The 8,405-nt window shown below is 33.4% G+C and overlaps 1 long non-coding RNA gene across 1 annotated transcript; it reads left to right on the top strand.

Moving 5' to 3' along the window:
• Positions 1–429: 429 nt before the first annotated feature.
• LOC126378230 (uncharacterized) lies at positions 430–1,998 on the top strand. The gene is made up of 4 exons (XR_007568044.1): positions 430–641; positions 905–1,062; positions 1,162–1,270; positions 1,540–1,998. It is a non-coding gene; the product is annotated as an uncharacterized LOC126378230 (long non-coding RNA).
• Positions 1,999–8,405: the final 6,407 nt, after the last annotated feature.

The raw sequence follows: 8,405 nt of genomic DNA, 5'->3' as shown, positions 1-8,405 counted from the left end.
CAGCGCTTATCGCTATCGACCAGCTAGGGTCGATTAATTCTTTCAAATATTTTTCCTCTCAGACGACGCCCTGAACCGAGGTTCGCGCCCAACTGGGCACCCTCAGGCCTGTTGTCTTAAACGTTGTACCGGGTGAGAGCCTTCAGCGCTCCCCATTTCTCCGGCCAAGTAGTTAATGCCATCTGCGGCAAATCTACAATAAGTCACGTCAAAAAAAAAAAAGTCGGGGTCAATATGCCAAGTGCTAGACAAATTTTAGCTTGACTATGGTGCTGATTTCAGTACACACCGTAGACAGAGAAACTAATAGACTAAATAATGTTTTTGTCTCATTCGCACTAGAAAGAGATAAGCCAACACAGTAACCGTAAGAAAAAAGGGGATAGCATTATCGTTTTTTTGTCCTTGTCGCTGTAACCTGTTTTTTACCTGACCACAAAACGTCAAAATGACAGTATGTGTGCAAACATTTAACTGATTCTGCGTTTTTACTCTAAATAAATACTTATTAGTGTTTCTTAGCTTCCAAGTACATTTTTTTTGGACAAAATCAATAGCGTAATAATAACAATGCCAGTATGTAGTGTTTTAGCGTGTGAAAACAGAACATATCGAAGCAGTCCGGGTACATCCTATCACAGGTACAATTTCCATTAAATTATACCTTAAAACTCTTTATTTCTGTGTTTTATTCTCGTAAAATCTTCAATTTGGTGTTAGAAAGAGATTCCAGTGTAATTGCAGGTGATTTTTCGTGTTTTTTTCTGTAATTACAAAATCACCACGAAATTTTAGTGTTGCCTACCGAACAGTTATTTTTACCCTAGATTTTCACAAAAAAGTCATAACAAGTGGAACCAATTACTTACTGTCTATTATTATTTATATGTTGTTGTCATTAAAGGTTTCCACTTCAAGAACGTGAACGCACTGATTGGGTTAAAGCATGTGGAAGAACAAACTGGGAACCGCCTAAAAGTTCTGTAATATGCTCTAAGCATTTTGATGACAACTTCTTTATTAAACATGGAGATAGAACAAGTCCCAACCAAGTTCTGTCATGTAAGTTATATGTTCCTCTTGGATATATTATGACCAAGAAGAAGTCAATTTACCTTTCAATCAATCCTGATATTTTATTAAGTTTATTTTTATTTACAGTTGGAAAATGTTTCTGTACCAAGTTGTTCACCATCCTCAATGCAACATAGTGAAGTTGCCGGCATCCCTGCCAACTATATTTAGAAGCAGGAAAATCCAACTAAGCGAGGTAAGCTGCTGGTATTTGAAACAACATACATACATAAACCCACGCCCGTATTCCCCGAAGCGGTGGGCAGAACTACAAATAATCGAGAATATATTTGCAGCCACTTTTGATTAAAAATGGGAGGCCACTTTTATTCCTCTGATCGATACATACTATTTTCCATTTTTTGTTATTTGTCTGTTGATGATTGAATTAAGAATCTGTTAACACTTTTCTCTCAATTTTTACGCCTTGAAATTGTCAATGAATGTTTTTTTTTATTATTTCAGGCAAAAGAACATGATTACACAGATACGCCTCGGAAGAAAAAGTTAAAGCTTATGCTTGAAAGAAAAAGGGTTTTGTCAGAAACTCGATTGAAAAAACTACGTGCTGCAAGACAAGCGAACCGGCGTTTAGTAAAAAAAAATGCTGAACTGTCTGACGTTATTGCTGAACTGCGGCTAAACTTTAAATTTTGAAAAACAGATCAACTCTTCTCTTTCATTTTTAAGAGATGATGCGTTAATAGAAGAAGCTTTCGAATCCGAGGAACTTGATTTTTCAGTAGACCATGACTATCTGCCAGATCCATCCCGTTTAACAGAATATACAAAACATGTAGTGGTATATATTGCGGGCTTTGTTGTTACCAAAGTGTCCAAAATAGTAAAGTGTCACGATTGCTTAAGTAGCATAGTGGAGATGTCAAATTTAAACTTGTTATTAATTTCCAAAAAAGACAAAGGCGGTTTGTGATATCCTTCTGCTGATGTAATAAATTTATGTGAAATTGCTGAAAGAATTTTTAGACAAAATGTCATACGGTTAGGTTTAAAAATACTGTCAACAAAAAAATATTTTAATGCTTTTAATCAGGAAATGTATACAACTAAGCCCAATTAAAGATTTTTTTTAATTTCACGGCAACCGGTTTGACCATTCTCCTTTAGAAAGCCATGAAATGCTTTTAATGAAAGCCATAATTATGAATTATTTAAAAGTTCGGTTTCATCATTACGCCAAAAACTTATCAGAGCCTGATGTAAAAGTGCGAAATATGTACAACAAATTGACCCTGTTACGTAATCAATGAATATTTTCAGTTTATTATTTTTGTTTTTTTTTTTATAGTCATTTAAACAAAGTTTCTTTCTATTAATGTGCAGTTTTATTGTTCTGTTCTACCGTCCTCTTACCCTTTACTTTTTTTAGCTTTACAGACTGCTTACCCCATATTTAACTGGGTTAAAAATCGGACTGTATATGGTGTTCAAGTTAGCACTGCTAATTTGCTAATTATCCATGCAAGCGAAGTTTACGACTTTGGTCGCACTGACTTAATTCACTGAACTTCTAATTCATTTGGTCGCCACTCGCAGACGACTACAGCGACTACGTTGGCCACTTGGTGTACCACGTTGAACCACTGTCGAAAGTCGCTATGGCTGTGACTAAAGTCCCTCATATAGGAACAGTTGCGTTTGGTTAAATGTATGGTCGTGGAGTTCCTTGGGGGAGGCCTATGCCCAGCAGTGGGCGTCATACGGCTGTTGATGATGGTCCGCGCCACGAAAGAAGTCCCGCGGATTTTAATGGCAAGTCGCAGCGGCCGCACGACTTGTAACGGGGCGCGTATTCTTTTTTAAAGTATACAAACTTTTTTTTACGTGGCTTATTACAGTTTACCAACCATGTGGTAATATCCTTTCAATGAGTCATATTTTCCACATAGTAAAGTTTACCCTGGTTATGGGTAGTTTTTATTTGTGGCAATACGTATAAAAACTATACCTGTCTCATAGCCGGTTACACGGTGATTTAGTCTATTAGTTTCTCTGTCTACGGTACACACTATTTAATTTTATTTTAAGTTATACATGTAATTTTCTAAAGTCAAGGCTGTATGGTCCTCAGATCTTTGCCTGCCTTATATAAGGCAAATTTAAACAACAACAACAACTTATCCTTTAATTTTAGGCAGAAATTAAAAAAAACCCTCCCAACATTTTATATTGGCGAGTGACTCAACAGAATTAAGTTGACAATCATCCGTCCCTTTCCTTTTCGAAGGATAAGAAAATGACGGGTATAATTTAAAATAAAATTAGGAGAAATCAGGGCCAATATGGTCGAGGTTTTAAATTCGGCTTTCTTTGTGGACAGTTAGTGTGGAATAAAATTATTTATTACCTTTATGATTATGCTTTGCTGTAAAGAATGAGGTAAGTAAGTATAAAAATAGTAAATCGTGTGTATATAAAGTGTTTTATATTTTGTTGTTTAGACGTAAGCAATTTAAAATTAAAACGTAATGAAAGAATTAATAATGTAAAGTGCTGCCAATAAAAAAAAATACGAGTCCTTGTTTCTCCAATCAGTCATAGAAAAATTCTAAGTATGTCATTCTACGCTTTTATGCTTTCCTATCGTATATAGAAAGCCTAGGCAAAACGAATCAGTCCTTAAATCTGATTAAGCCTCTGATTACAAAAAATAAAAATATGTCAATGTTTAATTATATGATTTACTTACAATGAGTTTCTGGAAATTAAAAAAAAAACATAAATCTAATTAAATTATAACAATGTTTGTGTTTGGTCGCGTTTTGCTGCTAACTTCCCGAACACGTCGTAAAATCCGACAGAGGAATTGATCCTCGCCGCAGTTGTAGTCACAGTTAGTAGCAGTTTATTCGTTTAGGCGCAGAATGTCCAATTGCATTGTTGAATTGCATTTTGCAATGAACTATTTGGGACCGGTGGACATTTTACGAATTCGACATTTTGCGAATTGGACATTCTGTGCCTAAATGCTAACGCCTTACACAACAATAAAAACACACGAGTATGTATTATTAAATTAACACAAGTGTATCCATACCAAAATTTTTATCAACTGTAAACAATATAAAATGATATGTCATTTATTTATAAAACTTCAATAAAAAGGTAATAGATTATCACATAAGTGCTTAGCATTTATCTATAAACTCGAGCACCATAAGTTTTTAGTAAATGTTTTAATAGAAAAGATACATAAAAAACCATACCGTTGTTTCTGTGTCCTATAAACGATATTAAGTTTAAATATTTTATTAATGCAATATTTAGTTAAAAAAATAATGATTTATTAACTATTAAGTCCAATTGACATGCCTTAATAAGTTAAACAGTTATAATTATAATTAATTTGTGATGGACGTTTTACAATATTGTTTGTTATACACACATACTACTGTAAAAACAAACCTCTGAGTTCTGTAAAAGATAAAAATAATACATTCCATATAAAGACGAATTAAAAAGATTATAATATGAATAAAGAACAATTAGAAAGAATTAAATAAGAACTTAAGGCTATACTGAATCGCTGTTACTCTGTTTGTACCTAACTGTAGTGCACATATTAAATTAAATAATTAATAACACAGCGTAAACAAACCTTACTCTTCGGGTGCTGTAAACGATAAAATTGTATTGCATTATTTATTCTCCATTGAAACTGAGCGATAATTATATGATTTTTAAATAATTTATAATAATAATATTACTTTTTTAAACATTATTATAATTATTGTTTAAATTAGGTAGGTATTTTTTATTTAAAAAAAGTATTATAGACGCATTAAATGTGCATTATGTTTAAGAGTAACTTTTTACGTAATTTCGGTGGCACATATTTTGCATCTATTTCTAATGTGTTGGCTAAAAGTATAATACGTAAGTAATATTTATGTGTGTTATAATTATTTAAAAACAGCCAAAATAAACTTTAGACGTGTCAGACCGAGAATCAAACCCAGAACCTGCAGATTGTATGCCTGACACCCAACACAGGGAACCACAGGGGCCGTACGTTGTTTATTAGTCTAATATATAATGGAATATAAGTAGTCCACAACCACATGCTGGGCACACTTCAATCTGAAGCGCTTGCTCAAATCAGTATAATTAGGGTCGTAGAAATTACTTTGTGGTCCCTAGTTTGGTTAGGACATTACAGGCTGATCACCTGATTGTCCGAAAGTAAGACGATCCGTGCTTCGAAGGCACGTTAAGCCGTTGGTCCCCGTTACTACTTACTGTGTAAGTACGTAGTCGTTATAAATGAGTCATGTCAGGGGCCTTTGGTGGCTCAATAGTAACCCTGACACCAGGGTTAATGAGGTTGGTAATTCGCCTCACAACCCACACGATAGAAGAAGAAGAGGGTCGTAGAGGCAGCTTGTTATAAAAAAAACAACTGTCACTGTGAATGTAATTAATGATTTATTACCTCCGCGAGTATGCTCTTCTGTAAACAATTAATTTTACAAATTGTTAATAAGTATCCACATAAAGCGTTTCATCTTCCGTTTTGTAGAAAATAGATAAGACTTAGCATAGTAAATAACATAGTATTTAAATGTGTCTGTCTGTTGAAAATATAACATACTTATCTAATATAAACAAAGAAATCAATTTAGTACTTTTAATTATTAAACCATACAAACTATAAACTTGATTCATTTATCTCATTTAGCATTATTGTGTATTTGATGACCTTCATCTCACTCAAGTCATTCAAAGAAATGTTTTGTCTAAGACTAAGTGACTTCCCAGTATCTAGTTAATACGACTATTTAAAACGTAAAAACCGTGACAAAACAGCCAAAGTCGATTTATATAATAATATCGTGTCTTTTATATAGCAAAGTATTAAGTAGTATGTAATAATAGTACTTTTACTTACAATGAGCACCTGGGAATGTAAAAGTAAAAAATGTAAATATGTACAATAATGCATCTGTGATTGAATAAAAACCATCGAACGCGTTCTGCTACTTATCTACCTGGGCATGTCATCAACCTATATAGTGGGATTTAATAAGGATTCAAGGCCCTTTAAGGCCTTACATGACAGACCAGGGGGGTGAAAAAGGCCACATCGAAGCAATTCATTAAAAAAAAAAACAATATTGCTATTTGACATTTCTTGACATTGCGCACTTTCGGCTTTCGAGTCACTGTAGGGCTACTTAGTCTTTACACGGGACAGGAGAAATAATATAAAAATTAGCATAACCATACCAGAATTTCTTCCAACTGTAAATTATATATTTTTTTTGCATTAGGACAGTAAATGAACTACTTATCAAAATTCAAATGCGCTTTTAATTTCACAATGCAGTGAATGTATTTATGGGAAAATAATAAAACTATCATACCGTTATCTTTGTGTCCTATGAACGATAGAAAGTTTTAACATTAAATTAATGCGTGGTATATAATAAAGTACCTATGTGTTCAGCATGAAAGTAATATTTTGAATTGGTTAAAAAACTATGAAAAAGTCATACATATGATTTATTTTAAATTAATTTGAAATAAATTCATAACAATCTGTTTGTGTCGTATTCATTGTATTTGTTTTTTCAAATTATGATGGACGAATTAAATAGAACAATAATTTTATAAAAATAATAAAACTATGTATTAACAAACCTCTTCAGAGCTCTGTGAATGATAAAAACAACATTTATTATGTCTTAATTTAAGAATTAAAAGAAACGCTGATAGGTAGTCCGTTTTTTATATGAATAACTGTAAACAAACCTTATAATCTGGGTGCTGTAAACAATAAAAATAATAATATTTATATATAGTCCAATAATGTTTTTTATGAAGTCCACAAAAAGATACATTTTTTTAAATATTTTTTAGTAATTTATTAGTAATTTATATTTTGTACGTTTTATTATTTATTAATTTTATAATTCATTATATTCAGCGTCTATAACATTATCTTTTAAAATGAAAATAAATTATTAAAAATAAATACTCTTTTAATTAATTAAAAAAATACATACAGGATGTTAGTGACAAGGTAACGAATACTGAGTAAGATGCTTCAGCTAATGATTCTGAGTTGTTGTCAAGTGGAGTTTTACTTAGTTTGTGTATTTTATGTTCTTTTTTTAATTATTTTTAATGGAAAATTCCACTTGATATTAACTCAAAATCATGGTCTAAATCATCTCTCAAAGATTTCATTACATATCACTAATATACAGGGTGTTAGGGACATCGTAACGAAAAAAAAAATGGAACGCCTATTTGATTATACTAAAAACGATGGTGGGTGTTTTTCTTGTCGCAAATGTTTAATTAAGATTTTGAATTTTTACTGTGCCGCAATGTAAGTCGAACAACGCGGCACACAGACGTTAAACCTACGCACGGCTACGTTACGCGTGTGTGCGTGATACGATGTTGTATCTAGGTAGGAGTTTTCATTCTCTTGTATTTAGATGCTTAGTGGTGCAACGTTTAAAAATGTTGAGTTTGTTGAAGTAGAACACCTACTGCCACGATTTTTCACGCACGGTACCTACCTACCAGTTATTAAAACGTTCCTAACTTATTAACAATAAAAACCCTACTCTTGCCTTACCTTAATTGTTATTCCTTCGGATGAAGTACCTAGGTAGGTACCCTAGAACATGTCACGTCACGTAGGTATGCAACATCGCGTTTCCTCCGCGGTAGGTAGGTATCACACGCACTCACAAACACAACACCTTGCTCTTTAATAAACATCAACAATCTTCCATACTTTTGTGCAGTAAATGGTCTATGATCTATCATCATAGTCGACACTACTCATTTACAGAATAAAACAAACACAAAACACTCACAAACACGAAAAAAATATCCTCGAAAAACATCACGCGATTCGGGTCAAGCTTAGTATTCGACTGAGCGGAAGCGCGCGGCGGCGTTAGCGCAAAGCATCAAAGGCGCGCCGACGACGCGCCGGCCGCGGCCGAGTCGAGCCGACGACTAGACAGAGAGAGAGAAGTATGTTTATGGTGCAAGTGACAGAGAAAGAAATAGTATCTGTTCGTATGCCTACTTTATTGGCGAGCGTTGCCCTTGACCCGTGCGCCGGCTATTCACCTGCGCATAGCTGAAGTTGTAGATACGTTATTATTATTATTGATGACATTGATAAAATTTAATAATTAGTAATTTTTATTTGTTTATTTTAAATGTGCGTTCTATGCAGCTTAAAACACAATATGGGACTGAAAATATCTAATTTTTTTATGAATTTTGCGACAGGAAACTTCACTTGATACCTATCAACTCAAAGAAATACCTAGTATCTGTTC

The sequence above is a fragment of the Pectinophora gossypiella genome, chromosome 25 (assembly GCF_024362695.1).
Source record: "Pectinophora gossypiella chromosome 25, ilPecGoss1.1, whole genome shotgun sequence".
Taxonomy (NCBI): domain Eukaryota; kingdom Metazoa; phylum Arthropoda; class Insecta; order Lepidoptera; family Gelechiidae; genus Pectinophora; species Pectinophora gossypiella.
The sequence above is the reverse complement of the archived record's forward strand: the minus strand, read 5'-3'. Positions and strand labels throughout refer to the sequence as shown.